A 14975-nucleotide genomic window follows, 5' to 3' on the forward strand; every position below is an offset into this window, starting at 1 on the left:
CCATTCCCCATTGAATGTTTTAAAATATTATAAAAAAGTATGATCATGTTCCGCAACAATGAGATTGTTTAATTTTGACAAAATACAAATTTTGATCCAGCCATTCAGAATGCTCAAATAATGTGCCATACTGCAAATAGCATACTTCTTTACAACACGTGTAATTTTCAAATAATCTGATGCAGGACTGCACAATTTTGAAAAACTGCCCGGTGGTGCAGTAAATGCTTAATGGGGCTGTCTTGCAAAAAGCCTGGATCTGAATTCTGGCCAATGCCAGGGGAAAATCTTTGGCCCATGATAAAATATTATTTATATGCTATCTTAACATTTTTGATAGTTTTATATATTATGGTATGTTAAATATTAAAATAAAAGTGGGGATGTTTCACAAAGCAAGATAACTCAGCTGGATATATAAAAAGTAGTTTATTTTTATAGGCTGTTGTGAACAAGATGTTTATTTCAGGTTTATTTTAGCCAAACTACAGATGCACCCATTCAAAACAAGTGGGCGATTCCGCATTATAATGCGGTGCGCTTGTCGTGGTGTAACTCAAGTTACCGTATAATACTGTATTAATACAGTGGTACATTTAATACCACTCGACAGCCGGCTGGCTGTGCCAAAAAATAGATAAAAACCGGTTTAACAGCTCTGTTTTTATCACCGAAGATATTATTAATAACCTTATAAATCTGAAGGGCGATCTGAAGGTTAGAAGCGATAGAAGCAGGAAGCAGAAGAAGAAGCGGGAACCGTTGTCAGAAGGAAAGATAGAGACTATTCGTTGATCTTAAAAAATGACTTAGATTCGAGCATGTTGTGATATTTAGAAATATAAAAAGTCAATTAATTGTCCATAACATTGCTATTTTATTTTTTCAAAGAAATGTTTGTTAAAAGAAAAGTCACAGCACTAGCTGGATTTGAACAGGTGACCTCTCGCTTAGAAGTCAGGCACTTAGACCATCACGCCACTTGCACGATCAGGTGATGAGTGCCGAAACAGCCCTACACATACAGTATCAATAGACATTGTACAGCGTATACTATTCTTGTGTTGCAGTACATGAATATAATTATATAATTATTAATTTCTTTAGATACCCGATTCCATATTATATTTCCTATTAATCAAATTCTAAAAGTATGCTTGTTTACTCCATTATCGAGCGTATTCGCAGAAAAGCTTAAACCTACCATTTTTTATACACATTATTTCACGTTAGTTAAAGACTTCGATGCTTAAAATGTTTAGGGAGAAATGGAATACTGGTGTGTATTTTTTCTTTAAAGTACCGAGACCAGCCATATACAGTTTACATACTGTATGTTTATGTTCCAAATTAAATATCGTTTATGGCCTTCACACGTGTTATGCTCCTTTTCTTTTTATCATCTGTATATTTGTCTTAATTCTAATCTAATTTAATTTAATGCTAAGTAATTAGGAAACAGATAATTTTATTTTAGATTTCAATTATATTATTCAATATATTTAATTATATTGTGCTGTGGATTTAAAACATACATTACCATACTGTTTTTACTATATATACTGTGCAGTATATTTAGATACAGATTATATCATACTGCAGTTGATTACTGCACAGTCCAAAGACATACTGTGAGGTTGTTTCTCAGGAAACTGGCCCAGGTGTGAATGTGTGTATGGATACTTTATTCTTACATTTATTATTGATGGATTTATCATTAAGGAACTTGAAAAAAGCCACATTTATTAACACTATTTTTTTATCTTTAGGAAAAGGTTTATTTTAAGTCTCTGATTGCTCTGCATGATGTCAGAATTTATTGGCACAGTAAATTGGCAGCTACTGCCTGCTTAGGGGAAACATTAATATTGTGACACTATGGGGTTCACATGGGCACCCTTGCCGCAGCCGCACCAGGTCAGCCCCCCACTGTTGGGGACTCAAACCCGGGCCTCTGGCATCACTCAACAGAGACCCAGCCTCTTGAGCCAAAGGGATATCTCCCCTCAGCCTGCTGGCTGCAGTCCCTGCTATACACAGGGAAGGGCGGTGACATCACAGCGCTGGTAAGCCAGCTCTCACAAGCAATGGAGGCCGTATGTATTATACTCTCCCCCACTTAACTCGCCGTCCTTGGCAAAGGGCTATCCCATCCCACTGCTGACACCAATGTAACGCTACGGGGTTCACGTGGGTGCCCTCGCTGCTGACACATCAGGTGGGCCCCCACCGTCAGGGAATCAAACCCGGGCTTCTGGCGTCACTCAACAGGGACCCAGCCTCTTGAGCCAAAGGGAAATCTCCCATCAGCCTGGCGGCTGCAGTCCCTGCTATAAACAGGGAAGGGCGGTTACGCTGGTAAGCCGGCTCTCACAAGCAATGGAGGCCGTATGCGTTACAATATTAAGTGTAAATAATTACATCGAGATTAAGGCAGTCTGCAAGAACGGCTGCAATTGTTGAAGTACGGATACCGTACGTAATTACATAATTTTTTAAGTTAAACAAAGGAAAGTATAAGGAGGAGAAGGTAGATAAAAGCAAACATTTGACATTAGTGATTATTTCATAACATCACAAATCTTATGTTTACACATTCCGTCACACAACTCCATGAAGTTGACCAACCGTCCCCATCTTCTAATTCAGGATACAACATCACCTTTTGATTGTTGCGTCAATTAGGTACAACACATGTGAATGACTTGCAATTAAATTTTTTTTAGCCAAACATTTAATTGGTAACAGATTTTGTTGCATCTTGGTTTCCCCGTATGCTAGGAAAGAAGAGATAAAATCTGTAGTAAATATGCAGATTTTACCTGCCACTAATGCAAAAGCCAGGGGTGTAGATGTAGCCCAGGTGGAGGTCAGGACTGATATAAAAGCTTTGCCATCTCCAGTCTTAGAGCCTGAGGATGCCACTACAGTGGTTCACCTTAAAGAGCTGGAACTGGCTTTGACAGATGGAGCTTCATAAATTGGAGGTTGAGGCAGAAAGGTTTGTGCATGTGTTTGACATTTAGGTCTCTGCTGTGCAGCTGAGTCCTGTTGCCCCTCTACCTAAGTTTTCAGAGAGTCCAACCACTATCTATATAAGGAGACATATTCACTAAGTACAGATGCAGCCATTCAAAATGCACAGTAAATCCCATACTGAACGAGATTATTTGCAGTTTAGCGCGGACGTACCGCAGTACGTGATTGGCTGGCTAAAATGACCGACAGGTGGCACTTGTGGTGCATTGGTTGTTAGTGAACCGACTGCTTCATTTAATCTCTTAACTGTGCGTATTTAAATCTGCTTAATATTGAATATTAATATGTAATTTTACAATTAAAGGGAAATGTTGGTAACCGAGCATAAAAAGAAGAGGAGCACAACGTGTCTGAAGGTCATAACTGATATTAATTTAGGAATATAAACATATTATGTAAGCCGTATATGGCTGGTATTGGTAGTTAAAATAAAAAATACACACCAGTATTCCACTTTCTACATAAACATTTTAGGCATCAAAGTCTTTCATTCGGTTATATAATGTGGTTATTTTGGAAAAGTTTTTACATGTTCCTTCTGACTATATTAAGTTTATATACTCTATAAAAAGTTGTAATATTTTAACCTTTTCGATGAATACTTGCACTCGTTATCGCAGTAAGAAATGCATACTTTTTAGAATTTGATTAATAGGCAATATAATATGGAATCGGGTCTCAGTTAAAGAAATTAATAATGCTATAATTATATTCATAGAGCTCAAATTATTACCGTAGTACACTTACTTTGTAAACATCTACATCAATTTGACTCATTCATCCGTGATTACTTGGAAACATTTTGCCTGCCCTTTTCAGCTATAGCTTAAGCTGTCAAAAGGTGTGTTGGTGTAATGGCTTTGGTGTGTGACTTGCATGCGGGAGGTTGGGGGTCCAATCCCAGCTATTGGCATGAGTTTTCTTTTAACAAATAAACATTTCTTTGAAAAATTAAAACTAGATATTATCGACACTATATTGAATTTGTTGGTATTTCTAAATATCAGAACATGTTCAAAGTTAAGTGATTTACTTATAACAACGAGTAATATCAAACTGCTTGTATTTTTAAATTGTATTTTGTAAGGGGTGATTTGTCTTTTTTTTTACAACCTTCAATTTATTAAATCTCTATTTTCGAGACAGGGTGTTCCAGACCTCTGTTTAATTTAAGAAACTACCTCTGTATTACGTTTTAAAATTTTCTATGAATACTTGCGCTCGTTATTGCAGTAAAAAATACTGTAGGGAATATAATATGGAATCGCTTATCTAAAGAAATTAATAATGATATGAATTTAATTATCTAAATATATGTATTTATATAGCTAGTAGTATTACTGTAATCCACTTTCCTTGTAAACAATTTTTTAAACAATATCTAGTACATGGTTGCATTTTTAGAAACCTTAGTTTGAATAAAGCAGATCCCAGGTGCAAGTGACTTCATAGTGTGAGAAGGCATTATGCTATATTTTTTATACATCAGTTGAAGCCTTCTGAAGTCTCTACAAAAACATAAAAATGTAACATAATATAGTGTGGCATGATGGGCAACCAATTCTTTTAATTTTAAAGAAAATCCAAAATAAGAAACAATAACGTGTGTGCCTAAAGTAGACATTGGATGATTTTAAAACCCATAAAAAACGGGTTTAGTTAAAAACAAGAAATCCACAAAAGTGGGTGATTTTTCTTCCTTGTGATCAGCTTAGAATCTTTGTGTAAGCTGTAAGTTGTTTTAAACTTTTTTATTAAACATTTTTTACACTAATTTTGTAAAGGCAACACGCATTACGTACAGATACAGTACAATCACATGCTCCTGTCTTCCCCTGGTGTGAAGCGAATTAGCAGGTGGCTGAGAGAATAGTGCACCACCCACTGAGCTCAGTCAGAGAAGAGGTGGCACTGTGAGGAGACTGTGCTGCAGAGCCGTGTTTATGGCACTGAGCACGTTTGCCTTTAAAACTTCATAATAGAATGTAAATAATTTCTTTTAACTTGAAATCTTGTAATTATCATTAAACATAGCTTTCTCACCAGTTAGTTTTATATTTGAAACAATCGTTAAACAAAGCAGGGGCTTATTGTACTTACTAGTGTTCCAGTTACACATGGAAAGATTATACATTTTAATAGTTTTTATTATTTTTTAATAAATTTGAGAAAAGTTTCATCTACACAAATATCACAGACTAATTTTGATTGTATTTCTGAATGTTCTGAATGTCACAGTTCAATATTTTATCTATGTCTAAATAAAGTCAGGTGCATAAACTATTAGTAATCAATAATTTGTATTAAAATCTGCACTGTGATAAGTTGTTGCACTTCCACATCTTGTGAAAACATTCATTTGTGAGACTGTTAAAACATACATTAAATCCTACTATCAAAAAATAAGTAAAATAAAAACTTACAAAATAAAATTTAAAATTAAACCAGGGTTCACTTTTTTCTGTTGCTCCCTTCTCTCTCTCACCCACTGCGATTCGGACACAGAATGTTTAAAAATGGAAACAGGTCAGGCAGGCAGAGGGAAGGGGGAGGGGGGAGGGGGGAGGCGTCTTCCCACCTCTATGACTGAAGAAAGTGTCGAAGGGAAATGGCTTGATTTTAATTAAATTAAATAAAGCTACAGTACAGACAGATTTTAAATTCTTCAGGCAAAATTAGCTCTGTCAAAATCAGCTACTTTGCAAGCAGCACATGAATTCTCAAAAGGTACCTTTTATCTCTCGTGCAAACTCAAAGGTTTATTTTTCATAATTCCAAAATTTGAACGATATGCCTAAGGGACTCATTTATAGTATTGTACTGAATACGGTTTGTGCGGGAAAATCAAAATACCGCCCTCCCCACCCCTCCCAGCTGGGTCTCGCCTCCCGCTGTTCCAAAGCATGTGTGAAATATCTTTTCTAACTCCAGTTATTAATCCAATCTATTTTTACTCATCCGGCTATGTAAAATGTATAGCCAAGGATCGCTGTAAAGGTTAAATTCCAAGCTGAAAACATAAGACTCAATGTGTCTTCTCTAACTCTTCTGTTTACAGCTCGTTCATGGTCATTCGTTATTAATATTGTAACGATCGGTAGGCATACAGATGGTACAAGCCGGCTACAGCTGTGACAGTACAGCCCTCTACTCCCCTGCGAAAAACATGGATGTTGGCTGCATAGGCTGAAGATCTGTAGCTCAGTCAGCAAAATGTTAATTGAACGAGGCAGGAGACCTGGGTTCGAGCCCATGTGTGAACCGGGACAGGAGCAGCAGGAGCACAAGCCCAAGAACCTGAATGTTACAATATTTTTACAATATATATTATCCGTATTGCATTAAAATTGGAATGTTTTTACAAATATAAGAGGAGGCAATACACAACGTGTAAATTAAACCCTTTTCCCTCCTTTAACTTAAAGAATTCCGTGAAGAAATCCTAAATCACGAAACCATCACACACTCACACGGTAGCCAACAACAAGTTAAAAGCTATGGACTATTTTTATATATTTAGCTATGTAAGAAACTGATTAATTTTCTGATCGGGCTTTGAACTGCCTGGGTACAGCGCACTACACGACAGTCCATTGCCTATTACCACTATAAGGACAATAATATATATATATATTTTTATAAAAACGAACATCAAATATTTCCAAAATATCCCCTTGAGATATTTTAGCTGCTTAGTTACATGACTTCATATTATTATCATTATTATCATCAAGAGGTATTAAATAAGCACAACTTTTATGAAATTCAAGTATTTTAAACGTTTAATTAAAAAGTAAAAATCTTACACCATACACAAAGATTCTAAGCTGATCACGAGGAAGACAAATCACCCGTTTGCCGTGCATAAAAAGTGGTTTTTAACTATCTAAATCATTTTTTACAGCTTTTAAAGTCATGCAACGTTTGCGTTAGACAGGAACACGTCATTTGATCTTATTTTTTATTTAGTTTTTAAGTTTTTAAAAAATTGTTTGCCCATCATGTTGATAAGCTGTTCTCTGATTCCTGACAATTGTAAAAATAACCATTCCTCCCTTCCTTGTTTAATTTAAAGATTTCCGTGATGACATCCTTAAACACAAAACCATCACGTATAATAATTCATACAGCTGGTTCCCTGTTGAATGACGCTGACGGACCAGGTGCAGTTCCAGGCGGTGTACTATATAGTACAGTTTAAACTTTTTTTTTACATTCCAAGTTAAATTGGTGGCTGATTACTGGCTGCTGACATTTGGATTAAGACTAAATATAGATTTTCTCAATTCGGATGTAAACCTGAAAGAGACACATCATGTTCACAATAAGCTATAATAGTGGACTATTTTTATGCATTCAGCTATATGAGAAACAAACTGAAAGTAATGCTCTAATCTCGCTTTGAACCGCCTGGGTGCAGCTCGCTACATGACAGTGCTCATTACCACTACAAGGACAATAGAAAAAAAGAGACGAATGTCAAAATGTTTCCAAAATGTCCACTTGTGATACTTTAGCTGCTTAGTTACATGATTCCGTATTCATATAACTATCAAGTGATGTTAAATCACTACATTAATCTTTTAACAATAATAGCAAGTGGAGTTCTTACTACGTATTCTTAGAAAAGGATAAAAAGTTATAACTTTTTATGAAGTACAGAATATAAGCTTAATAATGTTAGAACAAGCATGTTAAAACCAGACTCAACTGTAAGTTACCAAGTTAGAGACTTTGATGCATAATATATTTATGCAGAATTAAATTGTTTATGAAGAAGGTAGAAGGTTGTGTACTTTTGTCCAACTGAGCAATTTTATATATTGCTTTTATAAAATATACCGAATTTATAATGTTCAATGTTTAACATGCTGTAATACAGTTTAAAACTATTAAAAGTCTAAACAGTATACAACTTAAATTCTTAATTGAAAAAAGATTGTCCCTCAGCAGTGACCGGGATTCAAAACCGGGTATTTTCTGACGACAGCTCAAATGCTGAACATGAGACGTTAAGCTTTATTAGCTCCACCTTGTAGTTTTACAAGGTACTTCCAGATACTATTATCCTATTTCAAAAAACATGCAGTATGATGTCCACGGCATTTTAACACAGCGTACCTCGCTCATTTTGAATGGCTGGATCTGTACCTCCATTTAGGGAAACTAAGGTAGATTTGTATTTTAGCATTTTTGATTGTACCGCTGAGGCTTTGTCCTGTTCAAAACATGTCTAGCCTCTGTTGCAATGTTTATTTACTGACAAGGCTCAGGATGTCTGTACTGCATTAACTTTAGAGGAAGGGTTGGATTATGATACTGTTGAAGAGGCAGTGTTGCGTGCACCTATGAGTTAATTCCTGAGGCATATCATTAAAGGTTTCAAAATTATAAAAATCTGTAAATCAAATCTTTGTAGGGTTTGCATGAGAGAATGATAAAATGCATGTGGATTACTCCATACTAAACTAAGTGTTTGACATACAGAATTTCATCGAAAATGTTCATTTCAATTGTTAGGAATAGTAGCAATTGTGTTTGTATGGGAAATATTTTTGAAAAATATTTCCAAAAACAATGTGACTTAACAATATGTCAGACAGATTATGCCATGAATAAAATCTAATGTATATTATATTTTACAATTTATATAAATTATACAACCATTAACATTAACCCAACACATGAATATTGTTTTTTCAATGGGAAAACTCAAAGAATTAACATGTGAGTAACAGTGTACACTCAACCAACAAGACATAAATAACTCACAATATTAGGCAATAACAGTAGAAGTGCTATTATATTCATCATTGTATTAACAGTTACAGCAGATTAACCTACTGGAATGTTTTTGGACTGTAAAAGGGAACATGCAAACTATCTGCTCTCTCTGTGAATACATAGATACAGATGCCGCCATTCAAAATGCGCGGGCGATACCGCATTATTTTCCAGTACGCTGTACGCAGTCTACCGCGAGTTACCGGTAAATACCGCTAGTTACCGTAAATTCTCCTATAATACCGCAAGCAAAATAATAGTATCCGGAATTTCCGCAAGGTGGAGCTAATAAAGCTCAACCTCTCATGTTTGAGCTGTCGCCATCAAAGTCTTTAATGAAGATATTACTAATAGTATTCATAATGAATGACCTTAGACAAGCTGTAAGTGTAAACTCAAAGTATTGCCCTGGTCAACATTCTTTTTTTTATTGACCGTCTTTGTAAAAGTAACACCACAGCATTTTGCAATCACGCATTTGTTTCCAATCATGCAAAGTACAGTAATTTTTGAGAATCGATTCACCATGCCTTTCACATGCTCATAAAAGAGATTGATTTAGGAACATAAACATATTACCGTATGCAAACTGTACTGTATACAGTATGTATATGTATATTTAATGTCTTAACTGTGCCCGTTTAAGTATTGAATATTTATATGGAATTTTACCACTGAAGGGAAATCTTAGTGCCTGAGCATAAAAAGAATAGGAGCATACTGCAACGCGTGTGAAGGCCATAAACGATATTAATTTTGGAACTTAAACATACAGTATATGGCTGGTCTCGGTACTTTAAAGAAAACATACACACCAGTATTCCATTTCTCCCTAAAAATTTTAAGCATCGAAGTCTTTAACTAACGTGATACCGGAGTCAACAAGCATACTTTTAGAATTTGATTAAAAGGGAATATAATATGGAATCGCGTATCTAAAGAAATTAATAACGATATAATTATATTCATGTACCGCAACACAAGAATAGTACACACTGTACATTGTCTGTCGATAATGTTTCTGTAGTGCTTTTTCAGTGCTCTGCATGTGACCTTGCCGGTGGTGCTGTGGGTTAGGTTCCTGACTCCCATGTCACACAGTCTGTGATCAAATCCCACTGGAACTATGACTTTTTTTTTAACAAACATTTCTTTGAAAAAATGAAACTTTCCCTTGGTCAGAGATTAAATAAAACCTCACTCGCACCAAACAAATTTATATTTCTAAATATCACAACATGATCGAATTTAAGTCTTTTTAATAACAATGAATAGTCACCTATGCGTTACAAAATAAACATTTATATTGATTTGAATCACGTTTTGATTTAAATCGTAAACGCGTGTTTAAATATATGTGTTTAAAGGCGATATATAAAAGCGCTGATTCTTATGGAATGTGTTCCGCCGGGGATTCAAAAAAAAGTTTTTTTTTAATTGCGTATCTAAGGAAAATAGCAGTATAACTTTTTTCATGCACAAACAGTGGCATGGTACATTATTCATTTGGGTGTCTCCTCTTGCCAGAAAGCTCTAAATTGCATTTTGAGTGCGGTTTTTGACTTTTTCTAAATTCCAACCCATAAATAAAGCTGATACAGTTTAGACTTACTGTATTTTAAACTGTATTACAGCAGCACATTGGACAATGCAACGTAAATTTCAAAAATGCACTTGGAATCTGTCCAAGCCCTACTTTGTCAGGCATTTTCTTGTACTGCAACGGACATAAAAACTCTCTTGCTTTTAACAGAGTGTTTCATAATTTCTAACTACGAAAATTATTTAAACTGCGACACTTATCATTCATCTTTAAATAAACTTTATTTTATATAGCGTTTTAAACGAATAAGTAATTAGATTGCTCATAAACCTATTTAGGCTCAGATTTCAACTGTAGATCGTATTATTATAAACTTTCTTGGAAAAATGTCTTTTATGTAAACCATGTTTGCTATTAATTCATTTAGGGCTAGAATGTGCTCCAATCGAGTCGAGTTGACATTAGAAGCTTACCACGCCCGGACTGTTACACCAACGCATTCGCATGTTAAAGCAATTTCATTGAGGAGCCTAGCTTTCTTAACTAGTAAGTACTGTACTTCCTACTTTGAAAATACCTGTGAAACCGGTTTAATTCGTCACAGCCAGCACTCCCGCAGAGAGGGGGGTTGTACTTGTTAATGTCTTGGCACAAAGCAGAAACTTCTTGTATTTTCTGATGACATACAAGTGGAAAGATTACAGATTTTAATCGTCTTTTTTCTGAACCAGGGAAAATCTGATCATGTTTCTCTATAACAATAATAAAAAACTTTATTTTACATTATTTTACATATCCCGCTTACACATCGCACGACTTTAATAAATCTATTCTTTATTAATACTAAATAAATAATACTAAAAATACTACAGCAAAGAGGTCACTTGATTTTTGGAATAATTCCAAATAGCACAGTGATCCACTGGCATCCCTGAAGTCTGTTTAGTCCATAATCTTCCAAATACAATCACTCAGCAATTATAAGAATTATACCATCCTATTTCTTTGTGATGTCCTGTAAAAACTAAACCTATTTTTTAAGGCTTTTACTCAAAAGATTTCCAAACACACAAAGCATTTGTGAAGTACTATAGTATTTCTAAAGGTTACTGGTACAACATCAATCATTAAAGCTTAACAATAAAGTTTAGATTGTTGACTATGGACTAACTACATTAACTAACTGCAATGCAACAGTATACATTGTACAAGTAAGAATATCTGGTTGAATTCTTGTATTTGTAGCCAATTTAATGCGAGAGATTTTAAGTTTTAACAGAAGAAAACTACGAATATGAAAACAGCCATAACAACAGAAATTACTGTGCAAATATCAAAAGGCTACTTCAGTAATGAAATAATAATCACAGTAGAAACCAGACACTGTTTACACCATATTGTTAAGAAAGACTCAAGACAGAAATGTTCATGTACAGCTGGAAAAAACAACTTCTAAAACAACAGTGAAGGCTGCAACATTACGCCCATGCTTTTCCACACTTGTAAGGATAACCATAAAACTTAGGCTGTTGAGTCCAATCAATTAAAGCTGGAGTTCTGCAGGTTCTACAGGCTTAAAAAGGTAGATCGGTAGTTTATCTGCAATATAGTCCAGTACTTTAGGTGTTTCTTGATTTAATTTTCCTGTTTATTAATGCTTACTTTCCTACATTTCCAATGCAGTTCACTATCATTATACACAAAAGCCAAACCATAAACTTTGAAGCTAGCAGACTTCAAGAAAACACCTGTTGGTGTTAAATGGTGAGGTTTTATTATAATCTAAGGTATGAAAACAAACTAGCTACATTTTTAACACACTTTATAATACACCACTTTTTTGTTGTATCCCAAGTGATTTGAAGCATTTCTGTTTTAATTGAACTTCTAGAGTTATTTCTCCAATGTTTAGGAGGTTATCGCCATAATAAGGGCATGCTTGTCATATGCTAAAAGAATAGCTTATAACAGGAAATGCAAAGTCTGTTTTTTTAAAAAAGCTCCTTTAAAGCCTGTGCCCCAGAAGGTCTATTTATGTTGAGCTGTGAAAGTGCTTTACAGTAAAAACCTTGTGTAAATGGTTTAAAGCAATAAGCCAGGGACCAAAGGTGATTCAGGAGCCTAGAACCAATATTTGTGTGCTCGGTGCAGTCAGATGTTGAAATTTGTTCCCCGTTTTTGAAAAAGTCCCACTTTTATTTACAATAAGAATTTAGGAACCTCTAGGAGACATCAACTGCAAAGTGACATGACTGAGAGCCTCTTGAGTCCTGCAGATACAGGGTACCTCATAATTTTAATGAAATCAAATGTGTACTGTACATGTAAAACTGAAGCTGACCTAACAACCATCCCCTTTTCTGCAGAGCGTGTTTAATTGTACTGTTTCAGCACATCAGTTTTTTTTTCCATAACTAACTTTCCAGAGGAGCTATAAATATTTTAAATAAATACACACAGTATTGCTCATAAGGTCTGCTATTTGAGGTCCAGTTATTTAAATGCATACATCTTATTTTATCTCAGCTTTTCAGCTGAGATACACAGATCATGCATAAACAATGCAGTAAAAAAATGTCTCATCAAAATACGGATGAAATAAATTGCTTTAACAAAGCCATATGGAAGGAAGTGAAGGAGGATGGGGGACAGAGAAAGTGATTGATGGGCCCAAATTTTCAATGCAGATATAATGCTATTACTTGGCTTTGATAACATAATGAGACTGTCAACTTCTGGTTATAATTTTGTCAATCATCCTGTAACTGACTTGTCTGTAAACTGTGAGCTATCATGCCATACAGTATATGACAGCTTTAGAGATCTGAACAGAGTGGTCGGTATACATTAATCAGTTGTCATGCATATGGAAATTTCTTCTTTATATCAACACACAAATCAAAGTTCCCATTGGACAATAGCATATCTGGATGCACTGCAGTGCCCAGGACTCAATGATCTAGAATTCAATTTCTGATCTTAGTCTTCTATTTATTTAATTTCCAGATAAGCTTAAAGATGCACTTCATCATCTCATAGCTTGTTCAAGATACTGGACAATGTCCAGATATCCTAGTATCATTTAACACGCTATACGGTTTTCAGTAGTCCCTACTTTGAAATAAATGTTCATTGTAAGCCTATGTAAAGACTGGTGATGAAGATGTTGTAATAGAAGTGTGTAGCCTAAATTCAGCTAACTGGGAGTGTCACTGAAAAGTGAGGGGGAAAAGTGACAAAATATGAACATCCTTTACAGTAGGTCTATATGTTTTAGAGGACATTATGTTTTTAATGTCCTGCAGTATAGTAAATTAAAATTCTAATTACTTTGCCTAAGAATCCGAATTTTGCCCAAGCTTACATGTTTCTTAAAAATACTTCCTAAAACAAATTTTCAAAATGATATATTGAAATGGTAAAGCAGCTGTTGTTAAATCCTAAACATTTCCTTTAGTTCCAGTTCCCTCTACAAACCAATCCCCATTTCCAATTCCAAAAATTGGAAAGTGAACCTGGAAATATGATCTGATTAGCTAAGATTTAACTTTGTTCCATAGAACGGTGAGGCAGCAGCACCCACCAACTGCTATACTAGCAGGCTACCCACATTGTAACAGTTCGTATTACAAATTTAGAACAGCTTTGCTTATACAATACTGAGCTCATTTTAAATGTGGAAAGACGTCTCTGTTCCTCTGCCAAAAGTGAGCAAATATTTTAAAAGATACAAACCACCTATTCTATTTAATTTCAGCATAAAATCCAAATAGTGAATTAAACTGCACATATTACCTCAAATTTAATCCAAACACTCCAAAGTGCAATGCAAATGTTAATGTAGCTATTGCAAGTAATCTTCAATTCTCCAGAAATCAACATTCCACTTGCACTCGACTGGTCTGTGATATGGACTATCTACTAAACATATTTTTTAATTGATACTCAAAAAGCTTTGAATGTAACTTAATTACTAACCTTTGCACATTTCCAGATGGGTTCTTCCAGCTCAATTCAATCATATAGAAGAGATGGCCCATCTGTAAAATCTAATATCTTCAAAGGCATTTCTGATCTTATTTTGGTAGAAAACGACTTCTTCAGAACCTTCATTGACAGAATTTGATAGCAAGAAAGATGATTAAAAAAAAGTTTAGAATAAATTATAATTATGGATTAATGATTCAGTTCAAATTAGCTAAACAAATAACAAAACTCAAGTATTTAATCATTAGGTATAACAGTTTCCCTTTAGGCCTCTGAAAACACCACCTTCTACCTTGTGAATACCAGTACCTCCTAATTGTCTAAAGGCTTTATTTCTTAAGAGCATGACATTAAAAACTGCTCAACTTTACAGCTGCATTTTTGCTTGCAGCATTCCAATACCTCTCAAGCAGTGAAAACAAATAATTCCCAGATCATAATCATTAGCTTTCCCAGCTGCAAATAACTACAGGTGCAAAGAGACAATGTTCAGACACTCAAAACAACCTGCTGAAACATGAAACCAAGGAATTGTCTTCAGAGATGTTTATTGTCTGGCATACCTCAGGATAACACAAAACCTTCCATACAGCCAGAACTATACGGTGTACTGAGAAGAGAG

General features: G+C 34.9%; 1 protein-coding gene across 3 annotated transcripts in view; it reads left to right on the top strand.

The window, feature by feature from the left end:
- Positions 1–14975, top strand: part of LOC148639749 (uncharacterized) — a 99528-nt gene that overhangs the window by 25481 nt on the left and 59072 nt on the right. The window lies entirely within an intron of this gene.

The sequence above is a fragment of the Lepisosteus platostomus genome, chromosome 26 (genome assembly GCF_059453375.1).
Source record: "Lepisosteus platostomus isolate fLepPlt1 chromosome 26, fLepPlt1.hap1, whole genome shotgun sequence".
Taxonomy (NCBI): domain Eukaryota; kingdom Metazoa; phylum Chordata; class Actinopteri; order Semionotiformes; family Lepisosteidae; genus Lepisosteus; species Lepisosteus platostomus.